General features: G+C 35.3%; 2 long non-coding RNA genes across 2 annotated transcripts; both read right to left on the bottom strand.

Annotated features, from left to right (window-relative positions):
* Positions 1-4,223: 4,223 nt before the first annotated feature.
* On the bottom strand, positions 4,224-6,561 carry LOC145072252 (uncharacterized). Its single transcript, XR_013690959.1, has 6 exons — positions 6,248-6,561; positions 5,496-6,120; positions 5,274-5,370; positions 5,136-5,192; positions 4,902-5,054; positions 4,224-4,817 (listed from the first exon to the last, which is right to left on the bottom strand). It is a non-coding gene; the product is annotated as an uncharacterized LOC145072252 (long non-coding RNA).
* A 1,916-nt stretch (positions 6,562-8,477) lies between these two features.
* On the bottom strand, positions 8,478-10,390 carry LOC145072246 (uncharacterized). Its single transcript, XR_013690957.1, has 3 exons — positions 9,554-10,390; positions 9,399-9,443; positions 8,478-8,524 (listed from the first exon to the last, which is right to left on the bottom strand). It is a non-coding gene; the product is annotated as an uncharacterized LOC145072246 (long non-coding RNA).
* Between the last annotated feature and the right edge of the window lie 10,399 nt (positions 10,391-20,789).

Here is a 20,789-nt window from a genome sequence, read left to right as displayed (position 1 = left end):
TCCTGAATGTGTACCCTCGCCGTACACCGAAAGAACTCCCCCACTAGGGTCTCGTATGGTCACCAGCTGACGCTCGCAGTCGATAACCGCACCGAATCTGCTCAACCAGTCCATGCCCACAATGACACAGACATCACCCATCGCAATAGGAACCAGATCAATCGGGAACTCAACACTGAAAATCTCGACTACGCAACCTCGGAGAACCTCCATGGCATATATCACCCTCTCATCAGCTATGGAAACACTCAGAGGCCAACTCAACGCCTCACGACTAACACTGATATGCTAACTAAAATCCAAAGATACAAAAGACCGACTCGCACCCGAGTCAAATAACACCAAGGCAGGTACAGAATTCACAAGAAAAGTACCTACGCATAACATAACATAAGCATAATATCTCAACATCAAAATAAATACATGAAAGAATACATACCAGCCACGACATCGGGCGCTGCGCGGACATCCTCCGCGGTCAGCTGAAAGGCTCTCCCTCGTGCCCTCGGTACCTCGGCCTTCACTGGCCGACTCTCTGTAGCTCTGATGGCGGCAGGGGCAGATCCCTGAGGTGCTCCCTGAGCTGATCCCCACAACTGCGGACACTCCGCCTTCCGGTGTCCGGTCTGGTTGCAGTGAAAACACACCGCAAACCCCTTGGGGCAGTCCTTGGCCATATGCCCCTCCTTGCCACACTTATAGCAAGATCTCGCTCTGTAGACTCCATCATGACCTTTGCCACACTTTCCACAAGTGCGGCCCTTCTGGCTCCCTGGTTTGGGATCAGCGGGTTTGGCCCGCTTGGCTGCCGGCTGAGACTGTGCCGGTCGCCGATCCCTCCCCTGAGACTCCGCCACCTCCCTGGTCTGAGTCGCTAGCTCAATCTCCCTCTTCCGGGCATTTGCCTGAAGCTCAGCAAATGTCCGGTACGAGGAGTTCGCCACTCGAGGCTATAACTCTGTGGGTCCGTAGACCCTACTCTATGAACCCACTGGTTCTAACTCTGCGAACCTTCCGGTTCCAACTCTATAAGCATGCACAGCATAAATCACATAGACATCATGCAGTACAACACATAACATACATATAACATACACATACTCAGTCTCATAACTCTGATTACCTACTCAAGGTAAAGTATAGTGAGAAGACTCACCTCGTATATCTCGATAACTCGCGAATCCTGGAAATCACTCGTGCTCGATCCTCCGAGCTATAATCCTCTTATAACATCATACATCTCTAATTAACAGTTTTACCACTAAGGTTGACTGCCCCTATCAAGTCAACACTGGTCAACTCTAGTCAACGGTCAACGGTCAACTTTGACCGGACTCGGCGAGTGCACTAGAGCGACTCGGCGAGTCTATACGTGGTCACCAACTCTCTAGGATTCTCTTTTGACACGTCGAGTACTCCCCTGACTTCGACGAGTTCCACCTAGCATGAATCGCGGGGCTACCACAACTCAAGTCACCGAGTCTCAAGAACAACTCGACGAGTTCCAGCTCGACTCAGTCCACCTGTCAACCCTCTCTAACTCTCCCAGACTCACTGAGTCGACCCTTAACTCGGCAAGACCACTCGCTGAATGGTTAAGGATAAACTTCATGCTACTCGCCGAGTCTGTTCTTCAGACTCGGCAAGTCCATGCCATGCACCAACTCAATCTCACTTCTGAGGTCAGATCCTCTCCAACAACTCATAGATCTGGCCCTCCCAAGCACATTCATCACGTAAAGTTCATGTCTTGGTGCTCATATCACACCCCATGACTCATAAATAGTGTGTTGACCTCAAACACAAAAACCCCAATCCAAAACCCCCATGGATTCATAAAAAGCTTGGACAAAAGGGACACTTTGGACCTCCAAGGGTCCAGATCCAGAACCTAACTCGCTTAAGGGACCAAGGAAGCACTAGATCTAGCCACAAAAGGGCTCAATAAGCCCTAAATCAACAGGGACATCAACATAACAGAGAATGGCTCGAAGATAGTACCTCAAATGTGATGTTCTAGACCTCAAATCTTTAGGAAGTGGCTCCTGTTGTTTCCCCTTGGCTGTTGCTTCCTTTCCTTTGCTAGATAACACCTCCAAGGTCAATAATGGCTCCTGTACTTACTCCAAATGCTCAAGCTCACTAGGGTTTCACTCAGGGGACTGGTGAGCACAAATGACGGCCATAAGGCCCTTTAAATAGGCTCCAAACCCGAGAAATTAGGGTTTCATTAAACAACATGGACTCGCCGAGTCCATTCCTTGGACTCGCCGAGTCCAGGCGTGAACCCGCGTCCAAATCCACGATCATACTCGGCGAGTCTAGGCTCCAACTCGCCGAGTCTCCTAACAAATCATCAAAAATAAATAAATGAATAATACCTGGGAATCCAGGCTATTACACATAAGGGGTATATGGACCTATATTGGAGTGTAACGCCAAAAAAAATCATGGGTTTTATGTTTGTGCGGCCAGAGTGTGCGGCCAAGTGCTATGAAGTGTGTCAAAAACATGATTCCAAGCCTTAGGAATGTTCTAGGGAAGGTGTTTTAACCATTGCTTATCCAGAATGGAAGTTAGTTACTTTTTTGGACCCTTAAATGGGTGTGTGCGGTTACACATGGTGTGTGCAGCCGTACACACTTGAAGATCATATGAAATGGCGTTTTTCATGCATAACTTCAAGGATCCTTAGCTTATATCAAGCTATTACAAGTGTATACCCAATTTAGTGGCTTAAAAGTGTAGTTAAAGTACAAAAAGGTAGTGTGTGTTCTTGGTGTTCTTGGTGTTTTTGAAGATTTACCACCAAATACGTGTTTTCATGGATCAAATGAAAGGGAAAGGCTAGTTAAGGCCTTGTATTAACAAATCAAGGAAGCAACACTTACTTGATTTGAAAATTTGAAGTGAAATATGGATGATACTTGAGAGAAAACGAGTTCTAGTCTTGAAGAAGGTTGAAAAAGTGTTTAAAATGACGAAGTATCATATATATAGGTGGGAGTGTGCGGTTGGGGTGGGTGTGTGGCTGGGATGGGTGTGTGGCCGCACACTCGGGTGTGCGGCCGCACATACTTTGTGTTGGTGTGTTTGGCTCATTTACAAGGTGTTAGACTCACAAATACTCATCCCAAGACCCATACCTAGATTATACTAGGCTTAGAACACTCAAATAGACCATAAATCGTGCTAAAAGATAGCAAAACGAGTCTAACTTTGATAGATTTGAATAAGTGTACAAAATAGAAATTACATGTTGTCACAAACCAATCCTTGGCGAACCTTAGATTGTCCTTAATAGTTGTTTAATTATTTTAGTCAAAACCGGTTCTATTTCCTTTTTCCCTCTAAATGCCCTAGGTATTTGGAAAATTTTAGAACGGTCGAATATTATAGCGTATGTAATCGACCCTATACCCGAAGCGTATGGGATACAATTCATAATAAAAAAACGTGACACTTTACCAGTTTCTTACTATAATATCATCATAATATTTCTGTTTGCCGTGTTCTCAAAATTCAAACTATGAAGAGGGATGCCGTAATCATAATCATATTTTGAGAATGCAAATAATAAATATACCCTTGAAATTTCTTGATCTAAGCTTTTAGATTGGAAACAAAGTATAACATTCTCTTCCTTAATTATAGCAAAAACAATGTTCACTACTAGAAAAACCGCCTTTTACGACGTGCAATGCGTGTCGTGAAACGCTCAGACAACGCGCAAATGCGTGTCAAGAAAGGCACTGTCATAACGAGAGACAACACACTTTTGCGCGTCATCTATTTACGACGAGCATTTACGACGCGCATTTATGACACGCATTTACAACGCGCAGGTATGACATGCAATGCGTGTCAAGGAAGGACCTGTCATAAAGGAAGACGACACACATTTGCGTGTCGTAACCTTATGACGCGCGTGTTTATGACACGCAATGCGTATCAAGGAAGCCCCTGTCAAGAAAGGCCATGTCGTAAATGAAGATGACACACATTTTTGCGTATCATAATTTTAAATGTTTAAAAAAAATTATTTATAGATTTACTAATTTTCAAATTAAATTTGCATTTAATGTCTCATAACAAAAAATAAAATACGAAATACAAAAATTACAATCCATTGCATAAAATTTAATGTCATACAAATAATCGATCCATGGAAAGATAAAACAAGTCAATAGAGGTTGTTTTCTACCTATACATGATTAGCACATACAAAATAACAAACTTTATTTCATATTCGTACATATGATTACATTATTCATTAAGAAAACATATACCTACATCTTCCCCTAAAATGTTATTACATGATGCAAGTTGGCCACTTCATTGATGGATCACCAAGAGGAAAATCAACAACTGCCCTAAAATGTTCCATGATGTGCCCATAATCATGTCCTGTAACTTTAGACATTTAATAAAGTAAAATACCCCCTAAAAATAAAATTGCACAAGAAAAAACACGTCATAATGACAAATTACTAACATGAATGGAAGAAGTACACTCTAAATTTGTTTTACCAAGAGTGACATGGACGATCTGGTGCTATAAAGTTTGTCTAAACTGCCAAACAAAGACTGCATGCAAACCAAAACATACATACACTCTAAATTTAATTACCATACAAATCATATCCATACATACGAGTTTATTTTACCTTTTTTTCCTCATATCTTTATTTTTTTATTCTTATTAGCCATGGAGTGTTGGTGTTTTCTTTTCTAGAAATGTGAATCCAATTGGGTTGATCAGTCCCATGAAGATCTTTAACTACAACTTCTTAAGTAGGAGGAGGTTGCGACATGTTCTGAACAAAAATACTTCAAAAAATTAGAAAATTAAATTGTTGAAAACATATGAAATTAAAAGAAAAGAAAGAGAGTGAAATTACCAATGTGGGAAGGCATTCATTTGCGTTTTTTCTGAGCACTGAAAAACCACCATGAGTTCTTATGTCTGAAGCTGTTAAGACTTTGCAGAAAGAGTGGATACTTGCCTTTGGAGGGTCGTCAATGCATTTATCAAGACCAGTAGGATCACTTTGCTATTCATTATTACAAAAAAAACAAAAAAAACAGTTACAAAAGGTTATAAATTGTAAAGAATTTAAGATGTGAACTCTTACATCTGCTTCTGGAAGTAGAGTGATTTGAGCATAAACTTCATATGTATCTTGTTCAGCCTATAAAGGTAACAAAATCTAGATTCTAAAACTTCATAACCCAAATCACACACTGTAAGAACAACATGTTTACATACTTACCAGAAGCCGAGTATAAACAACACGACATAGAATCTTTGATTTTTAGATTGAAGTGAGGAATACTCTAATTGATTCCCTGATTATTGGATTACTCTAACTGAGCAAAAACCGTATATGATTAAGATTTAAGAAGAAGAATAGAAGTTGAAGGTCAAAAGAATGTTGAAAATATAAACGATATGAGAGATTTTGAAGGAAAATTAACAAGTTTATTATACTTACTTGCTCCATGTAGAAAACTCATTCTCCATCTCTTGGAACATATACTAGTGGAACCGCACATGCCTTCCATAGCTCCTTATACAACAGATCTTCCATTTCTCATAATCGTAAATCACAAATCAAATGCTGAAAATCCTTTTTGTCTGAAGCTTTGTCAAATCAATAATATTGTACACAATTGAACCGATTTCAAATCTCCAATGTCAAGCCTACTAATTCCGAGAAACATAAATTATACATATGAATTACCACACTTCTAAACACCAATTGTTCTATGTTTTTCTATGTTATCATATAACTTAAGAAAAATAAACTTTTTAAATGAATCTAAAGTTAAAAAGTAATCCATCTGTCCCCAAATAGTCAACTAGTAGTACAAAACCATTATGCACTTGATAGAATAGTTGACTATTGATGAAATTTAGGTTGCACTTTTATAACCCCAATCCTTGCCTCATATGAATAATACTTGTTGTCAATAAAAAGCGTACTATGTGTTTTTTTTACTTATTTTTGTTAACTCCTAAAAATATATAAAGAGATGAAGAAAACACACCCTTTTTCAGTGAGAAAGCTTTTTATTGCTATTGGAAGTGTTGCTTGTCCCGGCTATAACTACCTTTCCCTTCACAATCACAAGCAAATTACATCAATCATTCCTTTTTAACTTCCTTCCTAATAAAATTATAATAAAAAATACGTATTTTATTTTTTAGCACCCAACACATAACACATAAATTCATGTTACTTACCTGTAATGACTTCTAACAATCTTCACTTAGATAATTGTTGTTGTTGTTGTTTAGGGTTTGTTGACACATGAGCTTCGATCTTGAGTAAGTGTTGTTGTAAAACTTGCACTGCTTCTGATGCATGAAGACCATGCAAATCCAATTTCCAACCATCATTTTCACAGTTTCTGATTGCTAAAAATTCATTTGCTGCTTTTGCATTAAGTTATTCTGAAGCACTCCATTCTTGTATAGCCTTTAAGGAAAATTCTTGTGCAGTTGCATGATCTCTTCTTAGATACGCCTCTTTAGCTTCTTTTGAGTATCAAGAGGCTGACCTGGCCATATAATTATTTTATTATTTGTTTTAATAAATAGATCATCTCTCTTCCTTTATTTTTTTTTGAATTATTTTGTATGTATGTATCTCAAATATATAAATTATACAAGTAATTTTACATACGAAAATGAGAAAAAAAGACCAAAAATGTAAATTTCCTAAATTAAAAACTATAGGGACGAAAAATGTAATTAATCAATTTCCTAATTTTAGAATTAAAAACTACAGGGACCAAATGTGTAATTTCCTAAATTAGAAACTGTAGGGACAAAAACTGCAATTAATTCATTTCCTGTTAGAATTGAAAACTATAGGGACCAAAAGTGCAGCTTCTTAAATTAAAACTATACAGACACGTACATGTTGAATTACAAACTTATACATTTCTAGGAAGCTTTGTCAAATCCTTTTTGTTGAGGTTCAGAACATCTTCTTTATGTCTGAAGAAAAAGGTGAATCAGAAGATTAAGAGTCATGAGAGAGAAACGTTAAGAAGCAAAAAACTAAGACTGTTGTACTAATACTCTAATATGCATAAATTCAAAAATATAGTTAAAGATTTTCTTCTACTTACCCAATATGAAAATAAGTTAAAAAAAACAGTGAACTAAAAATTAGTAGAAGAACCATGTTAAACCATATGTGACATGTCCTAAATTTGATTAATTTATCCTTATACATCCACTACAACAGAATTGAATCAAACATATCATAATATAAAATGAACATTAAAAGTATTTAGATTCGTATTTGTGTGGTGCAATGCAAACTAACCCAAATCATCAATAAAAGCATCAGCAAACTTGTCACATTTAGCCTTTAAATGGATCTCAATCTCACGAAGAAGTGGCATTTGGTATTCTCCCACATCCTACTACAGTTGATCAATATTATATATATAAAAAAAACTAAACTTGAGGGGAAAAAAGACATGATGAAATGAAGTTACCATAGGTAATGGTGCATGTTGGTCCCGAGTTTGCCATAAATAAGCAGGTGTTATTCCAAGAAATCAATTAGGAACACCACCAACTGCAGATTCAGGGCTAATGTTTATATAATTACTTGAAAATCCACTCCATTTCTCTATTTCTTCCTCATGAACCTCACCATCTTTTGAAATTAAAGGAAGTCTCAGCCTCTGAGCAGCTTCTGCAACAACTAATCGATGTTCAAGTGCCTCGTATACCTGAAACAATGTCAAATTAAACACATTTCATGAAACCCTAAAAGATTTGAAATCAAACCTCAGGAGAATTCGTTAGCCTAAGCTTGGAGGAGTGTGTATCTTGAATGTCTCCAAGATTGGCTACTGAAACAGCCTGTATATGATCTTTAAGTATGTTAAAAAAAGCCTGCAAGTGAAAATCTCAACTGAAAATTTCTCAAAAATAATCAATTTTCTAAAAAATCATAGAATGTTGCTATTATGAGTAACAAGTTGTAAATACATTGCCGCTTAAACCATGGGATAATAGGGAAACATAATGCGTTTTTACCATTTAGGTTAGTTTTGATCATGGCCATTTTGGTCATAATGAAGATGATGAGGCCTGAGGGCATTTTCGTCCTTTTGCACAAATATGAGATCGAAAGAATAGTCCTTGTCCCACTTTAAAAAAAAGGTGCTACATGTATTTCCTTTCATAATACAGTGTTTTAGTTACAATCTTCAAAGTCTTCCAAGTCATTAAAATCAATTTTAAGTTTTTAACATTTTCTTTCATATAAAAGTATGATCCTAGATAAAAAAAAAATTGAAAAGATTACCTATAACTCGACACTTCCTTAAGAAATTAGTAGATGTGGCAGCATGCCAACCACACCTACTAAGAATAATATATGAACGCATAAGAACAATTAAAAAAAATAAACTTATTAATTTCTTATAAAAAAATAGATAATATCATACTGGTGCTTTGTGGGTTCTTGAGACTTGGGCTCCATAAGTGTTGTTCCTGAAGCAAAAGAGAAATAAAAATGAACATACATATAAATAACTATAGTTATTATTATTCTTTTATGTTCGTTTTGGAAGGATCAGCTATATACTGCGAGGTTATATCGATTCCTTTTTTTTGTATTACAATATTGGGCTTTCAAAAATATATCCATTTATAGCATTGTACTTTTATTCATAATGTAAGTACAATGTTATAAATGGATAATAATAATAATAAAAAGAAATAAAAGATGAATGCCATCCAAGCATGGGGGCTGGCCTGTATACCATTACAACCATTTGATCAAAGTGAGATATTGCTACAATGGATTAATCATCAGCCAATAATTGAAATATTTTTCAGTTTTGGTCCCTAGTAGCGTGAAATAAGGACCCAAATCGATTGTTTGAACAAAACTTAATATCCTCTCATACTGAAATATTGAATAATTTACATACTAATCATTTTTTTGTACTAAATATTAATAAAATCATAGGAGTACCCTTACCATTTTGATAGTAATCAGTTATTGAAATACCCTCTCATACTACATATTGAATATTAATACTAATCAGTTATTGAAATATTCAAGATAGGAGTACCCTTACCATTTTGAGCTACTGCAACCAAAATTAAGAAATCAAAATCAATACAAAATATATTTCATCCTCTCATCCTTAATGTGTCAGTTGATATATTATAGAAGTTTGCTTCACTTCTCCTAAAGTTCATCATGCACCAATTCAATAACTTTTTCAATTGCAATTGTTTTTATGCATGTTGGAGTTAACAATCATAGTTATCATATATTTACTTGAACTATGTTATTAGCTATGGAAAAAACATATGAAAACATATATTTTTTTAATTATCATTCGAATGAACTAACCGGGGTGATTTCACAAAGGAGCTGAGAATGTTCTTCAATATTCCCCTGAGGATTATACAAGACAACCATCATACATAGAAAGTCACATAGAATAAAATGAAATTGTATAAATCATCAAAACTATAAGATTAATGAAACAAATGTTCAAAGTTTACCTCTTTTGTCCAAAGACAGATTTCCATCTGCTAATGTTTTAGACATGTGTTGAAAAACCCCAAATTAAGCCTTCAACACCCAAAATCGAATCCAATACAGACTCTTCTGGTAGGGTTGGTCCTTCACGACTCCAAAATAAAAAAACATAGAAGAAAGTAGGTGTACGATAACGAAAATCGAAAATTAGGGCTCAAGTAGGCGGTGATTATACCCAAATCGAATTGTGCCTTCGTTTTAATTGCAAATTGGAGAATACGATCGTTAGTAGGAGCAAAGAGATAATACCCAAATCGAATTGTGCCTTCCTTTTCTCCTATGGGCAGAGGAGAAAATAAAATTGTAACAATACCTTAGTTCAAACCGTTAGTAGGAGCAAAGAGAAAACACAGAGCGTATTTGTGGCAGCCGAACTCAACAATTGGAAACACTTGAGGTAATGTCGACGGTAACCTAGTCACTAAGATGAACGAATGGAAGACTAGGGTTATTTTGGGATGCTAAGGGTTTGGTGAGAGGGGATGTAAGAACTAAATGTATGAGAAATCGGCCCTAACATTAGAGCCTAAGGGGATCTCTACATCAAAATGAGGCTTTCATCTCAAGGGTACCTGACGTCAACATGTGGCTGCTAATTAGGGGATTTTTTCATGTAGAGGATGCAGTTGAGGTTTTCTTGCAGATTAAAGCCCGAGTTATGTTGGACAAACGAAGAAGGGTTGGAGTTGTTGGATGTAGGTAAAGATGAAGGCCCTAGGGTTTCCCTCTAGCTAATTCAAAGATTAGCATCGATGGAAAAAGATGGAGGAATCAATAGAAGAACAAGGGAGACTCAGAGAGGATCAAATAGGGGGGGTTAATTTTTGGGATGCTATTAAAACGTGTGTTTCATTAAAATAAATTATAAAACGACATATTTAGATGACGCGCATTTTATAATAAATGTCCTCCGTGTTTTTTGTGAGACACTAATTTTAGGGCACGCAAAAATATGCACCCTAAATTCTTCAAATTTCTAAAGATTTGACATTATTTTTAGGGCACGCCCTTTTGCATATCATTAATCAGTGTGTGTCGTAAAAAGCGCATCAATAAAGGTATGTTTTCTAGTAGTATAACTTTTCAACCCCTGCAACTTTGCAAAGTGAAACTTTTGTTTTCTATAATTAATATTGCCAATTTGAAATACTTAAAATAATAATCATGCTCCCACTAATATGATGATTATATCCATTTCATCGTAACATATATACTCCCACTAGCTTTGACACGTATTCAGAAAATAGTTGGACTTCTAAAGACAATACTTATTGACTTCCAAAGTTCATATTTCCAAAACGATGTGCTTTGATAAGCCTTTATCTAAGCTTCTCAAACTCACAAACCTTTCCTTAGTCAGCTCACATGTACGTCTAAACTAATTCAGAACTTATATTACTAAGTCCCAAATGTTCAGACTAATTGCCAAATCTCACAATTCGAACTATGAAAAGGGATGCCGTAATCATAATCGAATTTGAGAATGCAATTTACATAATCGCTATCTTCTTAAAATCTCTCTTAATGAAAGCGTTTCCTCACAATCATTTTCATGAAGGAGAGAAACCTTATGACACTTAGATTTTATGGTGTATGTGTTCCTGACCATGAGAATTTGCCATAACCATAATCGAAAGATAATGTTTGTGACAAATTCAAAATCTTATGGACAGAACTTGTTCATTCTTAATTTCTTGCAATCAAGAGTCCCACCATTGCTTCCAAGTTATCTAGCAACTTACCTATGCCAGTCAATGTACTTTCATCGAACAAGGTGCTTGCCTTATGCAGTCTATTGAGAACTTGTATAACTCATATGCATAATCACTCAACAGGGTTGGCACAAAAATTGAATTTTGTCAACACGATAGTTTACAAAACTCAAGTCGTGTGCTAGTGTTTACTCTTGATTAGTTCTTGAATCTTTTCAAGATCTTCAGACTCCCACTGACCTCTTGACATATTAAATTCTCTTATCAAGAAACATTTCTTGATAAACAAATATCCAAGAGTTAGTGTGTGTCTATATCAAGAAAAAACATTACACACATTTGGTCTTAGTTGGTCTTTGTCTTCTCCTAGACATCACAACTTACCAATTTCAAACGTGCAAAAGTAGGAAAAACATTTTCTACTTCACATTTGATGATTGTGTGTCACTCAATTCACAATCTTGGAGTACGATTCTATGACTTGATTTTGGAACGAAGTATGACTCATCATTTTGATTTAACCATTTAACAATTTCCGATTCCTCTTCTTTGCCATACCAGTGCACTAAGATGTCCTTAGAGGATCAATTGTGATATGGTTCTTAATCATTAAGATGATCACAAAATCTGATACAAAAGTACTCTCCCTTCTTTTTATATTTGAGAAACCTTTTATCTTTCTACCTTTATTGATTCTTCTTATTCGTTCTGATATTCATTGAAACTTTTCAATGATTCAGAATTACACTTAATCTTGCAAGTATAACCACATTTACCAGACTTTTGGTGAATTGTGACGAATAGTTTCATCGTTATTTATGGTGGACTTGACTAGTGCACGACATTGTGTTCTAGTCCTTTAGTCCTTCACTTGACTCACATACTTGTGTGACCAAGGAATTAGTCTTAATTTCCTAAGTACCATGATTTCCATACATCACATGATTCAAATCATATGATTCCAAGTTTCTGTCCAATTGAAACTTAGGTTATGGGAATCTTTCCTTAGAAAATTTTGACATCACCATGAATATCATAACTAAGAATCACATCCATTTATAGAAATACACAAACATCAATTTTTCACAACCATTTCATTGCAAGGATATATACATACATATATATATATATACATATATATATATATATAAGAAAAATCAAAAATTTATTTATTCATAAAAGCAGCGGAAAACACGACCTTACAATGCAAAATCAACTGAAAAACTATGTAATCAAATATTCCTAACAAATCTATCATAACTTGCTAGCTCAAAATCTAATCTTTGAATCCATGCGATCATGATCCATTTCTTCGTGATCAGACTCATCTTGCTCTTCCATCAAGCTTCCTCTATTTTCACTGATCCTGCAAAACATTCAAATGTAATCTTATCACATTATGTATTAAGAATCAATGAATAGGAACTTAATGGAGTTAGATAGTGGATTTTACCTGAAGTAGAGCCAAACGACTTGACTCTCCCATCTCTTAGATCTCTCAGGTAGACTGGGCAGCTTCGTCTCCAATGCCCCTTGTCTTGGCAATAAAAGCAAATTGACTCTTTTGGAACAGCACACGGAACTACTTCAGACTTTGCCTTTCTCTTATGATCAAAGTTTTCGACCATGGCATGCCTTTCGTTGCCATTGCCTATATCCATATAGGTCTGGAAGGAAGATCCACCAATCAACTTGGCTTCTCTAGTGTGCCAAATCATTGCTTATTCAGCAGCAACAAGCAAATAGGTGAGATCGATGAGGGTCACGTCGTGGCCTACCATATAGTACTCTCTTACGAACTCACTATATGAGTCAGGAAGCGACTGAAGAACCCAGTCAATAGCCAGCTCCTTACAGACATCGACTCCTAACATTCTTAACCTATCAATGTGTGACTTCATCTCTAAGACTTATGCACACTCTGAATTTCCTTCTTCATGTTTACTTGCAAACAGGGCTTGAGTTTGCTTGAACTTTTCAATCCTTTGAGCTTGTGGGTTAGGGAGAACAATATGAGGAGTTGGAGGAAGTCAAGCATGATCACTTGTTCCTCGATCGAATCATGGAATATCATCTTCATATGGAAGGCTTGTTCCATGGGATTTGGGAAGACCATATTTGTCATACTTTGACATCTACAAAACAGGAGAAAATACAAGTTACTTGATTGATTGAGTCCTTAATAAAACACCCAAATGAGATATTAAGGCTAGGACACAACACAATACTCTACAACTTTGGAGAGGGATGTCGTAACCCAAATTGCATAACATTTTAAGGTAAGTGAATGACGATTCACTAATTTTCCACCATGAAAAACAAAAAAGAGATTAAGTTTTCAATGTATTGAAAAATACTAGATCCTTTGAGATTCATTGAACTTTTCATTGGCATGTTTAAATCTCGATATGCCCCTCGATTTGTGACTGGGATGCAGAGGATCACAAAACAGGGTGTGAATAACCATGCAAACTTACATTGTACCCCCAATGTTACAGTCACATATTCGATGTTCCAGTTAACCATACACGCTCCACCGAACTATGACAAACATCGAGTCGCCCTTCACTACCTTTACTTAGAGCCCATTTAGTCTGCCAGTTAACCACACACGCTCAGCTAACGTCTTATCAAGGGTAGAAAGTGTTATTTCATGGAATTGCATCAAATTCACTTTTTCCTAAAGCAACTAAGATTGAGAATTTTGTAAAAACATTTAGTTACTTTAACATTCATTATACTTTTAATAAGGAGAAGGTTTGCCCTATCCTACTCGTTCGGCTAACGACCCTCCACCAATCAAGGAAGCGGTGGGTGAGAGTGGACACCCATTAAACGGCCATTTTATAGGCCATAACCTTATACCCCCTTATAGATCTGCTTCGTGAATGAGGCCTACTAACGGTAAGACTAGCATTTAAGTTATACATATATAATATTAGACTTTTAATTTTATATATTGTATAAGGGTGTATTTTACAATTTTAAAATACTAGGTGGTCTAATTTAATAAATTATACTTTTAATTTAATTAAATGTAAACAAAAACTTTATGGATTTATTAACTCTCTTTTAATTATACACTTAATTAATTTGATAAAACCATAAGGGTTTAATTTGAACTTTTCAAAGTACTAGGGTTTTAGAATTTAATATTTCAAAATCAAACTTTTAATCAAATTTTAAATTCCAAAACTTGAGGGTAATTTTCGAATTTTTTTTCAACACATTAGGTTTTAGAATTTAAATATATCAATATTAAACTTTTAATGAAAATTTAAATTCAAAAACTTGAGGGCAAGTTTTGAAACTTTTCACAACTATCTAGATCAAATTACAAATAATTAAATTAATCAAATAATTTGAATTATCTAAATTTGACCTAATTTAATTTTTCACAAGATAACTCAAATCAAAATTATAAATAATCAATCTTTATCTTATAAAACAAGTAATTATCTTAAATTGACAATTATCCATTAATTTGATTATGATATCAATTACCATAATATAAAAATCTTATTTTAATTTGAAAAAACAATTTAAGGTAATTATCCAAAGCAAATAAAGGCAAAAATATCGAAATTGTGTTGTCAGACTGAATTCACGAGGTGAACATACTGTGTTCACGACATGAGTCTGGTTTAATTCGAAATCTGCTGACATATTAAACTCACAAGGCGAACACACTATGTTCACGACGTGAATCAGGTCAGATTCGAAATTCATAATTTTTTATCTTTGAAAACATAATTTTGTGTCAAATACAATAGAAGAACACTCTAGGCTCTGATACCACTGATGGGTTATGAGCACTACATGAATCCTATGGTGCACATGCAAAACCCTAAACTTTGGATCTAGGTTTATCTAATTGTACATGCAATAATCATCCAAAGCTCTCAAACCCTAGATCTAGCATACTATGAACGAAATTAGGGTTTAGATATTACCTTTAATTGTTATGTAGCAATAACATTCTATTCCTTCTTGTAATTGGCTTCTAAATGCTTAGTGCCTCAAGTGTTTCACCTCTAATGGAGTCACAAACACCATAAGCAATAAGGATGAAGAGGGAGAAGAGGAGAGGCACCCAAAATGTCTACAAACCCTAAGGAAATCAGTTAGCCACGTTTTTGGTGCCCTAGGAGTCCTTAAATAGTGAGGCTATTAGGGTTATCTAACAAGGAAATCCTAATTTTACTACTGAGGACCTAAGCAGCCCATAGACTCCCTCCTTAGAGGCCTTGAACGATTTCTAATGGGTTTCCCCATAGAATTCGTCCACTCCTCTAATATGGAGTTCATTAGCCCAGTATTCAACTATCACACAATTAACAGGTCCAATCCCTTTTATTTAATTAATATCTTTTAGCCATAAATTAATTCTTAATTAATTATTGACTAATATTAATTAAACAATATGATTTATCCGTTAATATATTATTCTCATAATGTATTAATAAATCATAATTAATCCTCTCTCTCTATAATTCATCATATCAAGTTGCTTTGGTGAGGGCAACCCAAAAGGACCATGCACCATCGGGTCAAGTACATACCAAAATAGTTATGGACTTAGACACTAATCCAATAAAACCCATGTGAAACCCAAGTATGATCCATGTTGGTTTAAACCCATGGAGCCTAAGCAATATGGAAGGTCGTGCACATTAGGGTTTACATGGTGTAACCCTAATCTTGCCACACTATATAAGAAGCCCCTTAGCATGAAAAATTGACTACTTGATACACTAGTGTTCTTGGAGTCACTATAGCTGATTTGAGTGGAAGAAACTCTTTCAAAAGTCTCCTTTGTCGAAAGGTGTGTTGTGATTCCATTTAAGGTGCAACACTTGGGGCACTAAGTTATTAAAGGCCAAATTCAAGAAGTTCTACAAGCTACAACCAAGAGGTAACTCTAGAACTCAATTCCATGTTTTTTATATCATTTTGTATGCTAGTTGTAGGCTTAATGCTTTGGAAACAATATTGCATGTATAATTAAAGAAAGCATAGATCCAAAGCATTTAGGGTTGTATGTGCACTATAGGAAGTTGTAGTACACTAAAAGCATTCAGTAGTATCAAAGCCTCTGATTGTTTTCCACTATACTTGATGTTTTATTGGTTTTCAAAGAAAAAAAATCGAATTTTCTGCATTCTAGACAGTGAACTCGTTGAGTCCATTAGGGGACTCACCGAGTCCACTCAGAAAAAGTCCAACTCGACGAGTCCAATTCATGTACTCGCCGAGTTGGTGCTCCAGTGGACACTTTTTCAAGTTTTTTGGCCTATTTTGGATTAAAATCATTACCACAAAACGTTTTAGTTCTTAAAATTTGATTTTGTTGACATGGTAATGATGATTCTCATCCAAATAAAAGATAATTGCCAAAGTTTCATGACTTTTATTAGTTTATATGATTAGGCTAATTTTTTAAACTTGTTTGATATGAATTATCTTAACTTATGAGTTTAATTAGATCATAGACAAATTGTTTGATTTTGTTAGTTAGAATTTTTGATCTAAATGTTTTTTGATGAAATCGATAACTTGTCCTCAAGTTATGGAAAGTGAAAAGTCTCACTTTTAAATGTCAGGATAAATTAGTTTTAAGTCTTCCATAACTTATCCTCAAGTTATGGAACTTGAAGAGTCTTTTACATAAAAGTTTTATGAACTCCATAACTTGTCCTCAAGTTATGGATTGTCAAGAGTTTTTTTCTTAAAACTTATATTAAACTCATAAGTTATGGATTTGAAAAGTTTTGACAAGTTTCAAAACATGCCCTCAATTTTTGGAATTTGTAAATGCAAGGTCTCAGTTTGAAACATTTAGTTCCAAATCCTAGAATTTTAAAAGTTTAAAATTCAACCCTTATACTATTATAATATTATAGGTTTAATATTTATATATGTATAAGATTAAAGTCAGTCTTACTGTTAGTAGGCCTCATTCACAAAGCTGGTCTATAAGTGGGGTATAAGGTTACTGCCTATAAAATGGCAGTTTAATAGGTGTCCACTCTCACCCACCGCTTCCTTGACTGGTGGAGGGTTGTTAGTCGAATGGGTTTGACAGGACATTTAAATTATCATTAAAAGTATAATGAAATACTAATTACCTAAACACTTATAAATTCCCAATCTTAGTTACTTAGGAAGATGTGAATTTGGCGCTAACCCATGAAATTGCACTTTTCACCTTGTTAAGTCGTTAGTGGAGCTTGTGTGGTTAACCGGCACACTAATCTGGGACTGACAGTGCGTGGCAATGGGTAGCTTGATGTTAATAATTGATCAATGGAGCCTATGTGATTGACCAGCACATTGATTAGATGGTTGTAAGATTAGGTGTACCAAACTAATTTGCATGGTCATTCACACCTTGTTTGTGATCCTCGGCATCCCAGGCACAAACTTGAAGGACACAATTCGATATTTAAACATGCCATTGAAAAGTTAAATGAATCTCAAGGGATCTAGGAATTTCAATCCATTTAAAACTCAATTATCAATTTTGTTTTTTATGGTGGAAATTGGTAAATCGTCATTTACCTACTTTCAAATATTATGCAGTTAGATTACGACATCCCTCTTCCGAATTGTAAAATATTGTGTTAGGTCCTTTCCTTAATATTTCTTTTGGGTGTTATATTAAAGAACTAAATCAACCAACTTAAATTTCTCCCATTGTAGATGTCTAGTTTAGACAGCTATGGTCTTCCCAAATCTTTTGGATCAAGCTTTCCTCTTGAAGATGATATCCCACGTGACAGTCAAGGTGAAAGATTAATCCATTTGTCGTGCATTAGTGGAAATGAAAATCATACTTCACTTCCTCCACATCGTCCAGTTATCCTCCCTAACCTAAAAGTTCAAGCTCACTCAAGCCCTATTGGATAGCAAACACAAGGATGGAAAGTCTGTGTGTGCACATGTCTTGGATACGAAGTCACACATTGACAGGCTGAGAATGTTGGGTGTCATGTTCCCAAGGAAGTTCACTATTGATTGGGTTCTTCAATCACTTCCCGAGTCATATAGGGAGTTCATTAAGGACTACTATGTGATAGATCATAACATCACCCTAATTGATCTTACTTATTTGCTGATTGTTGCTGAATTAAAAATGATTTCGTGCAATGGTCAAACAAATTTGACTGGAAGATCTACCACTCAAACTGACATGGGCATTGACAATGGTAACATTGGAAGTCCAGAAAATATTTCTCTTCCCAATGGAAAGGGATCGGCCATACTCAACCCGGTTCACCAAATGGTAAAGAGAAAGGCTAAGTATGTGATTGTCTCATGTTCCAATGCAAAAGAAGCTATTTGTTTTTACTGCCATTTGAAGGGACATTGGAAGCGAAGCTGACCTGACTACCTGAAAGATCTAAGAGAAGGTAGAATCAAAAAGGTTTGACTCTACTTCAGGTCAGTCCACTATCAAACTCTATTAATTTCCTAATTGTTGATTCTTAATACATGATGTGGCAAGGTTGCATTTTGATGTTTTGTAAGATCAAGCAAAAGGAAGGAAGCTTAAAGGAAGAGTATGTTGAATCTGGTCGCGAAGATGGATTTCAATTGCATGGTTCGATGATCGTATTTTTGAGCTGTTGCTTAAGAGTTATGATAGATTGCTTAGAAATTTGTAATAACATAGTTTTCATTTGTAATTGCATTGTAAGAAAAAGTTTTCCGCATTTTATAAACAAATAATTTTTTTTACTTTATTATATCTCCTTGCAATGGCATTTGTGAAAATTGATGTTCGTATGTTTCTATCTTAGCTATATGAATTTGATTCTTTCGTTTGTGGTAGTGTCAAAATTTACCAAATAAGGAAAAATTCTCATCACCCAAGTTTTAGTTGGATAGAAACTTGGAATCATGTAACTTGCATTGTGTGATGAATGAGAACTTCATCTTTCGGAAATTAAGACTAATTCCTTTTTCACATGAATAAGTGAGTCAAGTGAAGGACTAGAGGATCGGGTACACTGGGTGTGCGTTGGTCAGGTCCACCACAAAGAACCATAGGACTATTTGTCATGAATTACTAAAATTCGATAAATATGGTTATGCTTACAAGTTTAAGTATAATTCTGAACATTGAAAAAGTTTCAATGTATGAAAAAACGAATAAGAAGAATCAAATTAGGCAGAAAGATAAAAGTTTCTCCAATCTGAAAAGATGGGAGAGTACTTTAGTATCGAGTTTTATGATCATGTTAATGATTACGAAAAGCCACATCACAATTGCTCCTCTAAGGATATCTTAGTGCATTTGTATGGATAAGAAGAGGAATCGTGAATTGTTGGAATGGTTAAATCAAAAATGTGAATCATACTTCGATCCAAAAACAAGTCTTCGAGTCATACTCCAAGATTGAGCCTTGAGTGACATAATCTTAATGAAGGTTTAAAACACTCATCAAATGTAGAGTAAAATGTTTCTTAGTCTTGTACATTTGAAATTGGTAAGTTGTGATGTCTTGGTAAGGACAAAGACCAACTAAGACCAATTGTGTGAAGTGTTAGTCTTGATAAGAATCCGCACTAACTCTGGAATATTTGTTTGTCAAGGTATGGTTCATGACAAGAGAATCTTATATGTTAAGAGGTTAGTGGGAGTCTTAAAGATTTTGACAAGTTTCAAGAACTAATCTAGAATAAACTTATTGTTAAACACTAGCACACGACTTGAGGTTTGTAACCTATCTTTTTGACATATTCTTGTTTATGTGCCCATTCTAGTTAAGTTGACTATACTTGTGAGTTCTAAGAGTTCTCATTTGTTTGCATAACAACCTGGAAGCAATGGCAGACCCTTGTGCTGCCAGGTGGCAAGAAATTAATCTTAAACAAGTTTAGTCCATATAGGTTCGGATTTGTCACTAACCTTGTCTTGTGATTATGGTTATGACAAAATGCACGTGGATAGGAACACATACACCATAAAATCTAAGTGTCAGAAGATTTGTATCCAATTCATGAAAATGATTGTGAGGAAATGCTTTCACTAAGTAGATTTTAAACAGTTAGCAATTTTGTTATTTGCATTTTCAAATTTGATTATGATTACGACATCCCTCTTCAAAGTTCGAATTCTGAGAAATGGCAAAGGTCTAACATTTAAGACTTATTGTTGTAAGTTCTAAAATTGCTTAGACACACATGTGAGCTATCTAAGGGAAGGTGTATGAGTTTGAGAAGACAAGATAAAATCTTATCGAAGCATCTTGTATCAAAAATCTAAACTTTGGTAAGAAAGTCAATAAGTATTGATTTCTAGAAGTCCAGCTGATTTCTGAATACATATCAAAGCTAGTGGGAGCATAAGTGTTATGCTAGTAAGATAAGAATTATTATGCTAGTGGGAGCATAATTATTATGGAAAGTGTTGCAAGTTAGCAATGTTAATTATAGAAAAAAAAAGTTTCAATTTGCAAAGATGTAGGGTTTGAAAACTTGT

The sequence above is a fragment of the Lactuca serriola genome, chromosome 1 (assembly GCF_051521515.1).
Source record: "Lactuca serriola cultivar US96UC23 chromosome 1, Lser_US96UC23_V15, whole genome shotgun sequence".
NCBI classification, from domain to species: Eukaryota; Viridiplantae; Streptophyta; class Magnoliopsida; order Asterales; family Asteraceae; genus Lactuca; species Lactuca serriola.
This window is presented reverse-complemented; position numbering and strand designations above follow the sequence as displayed.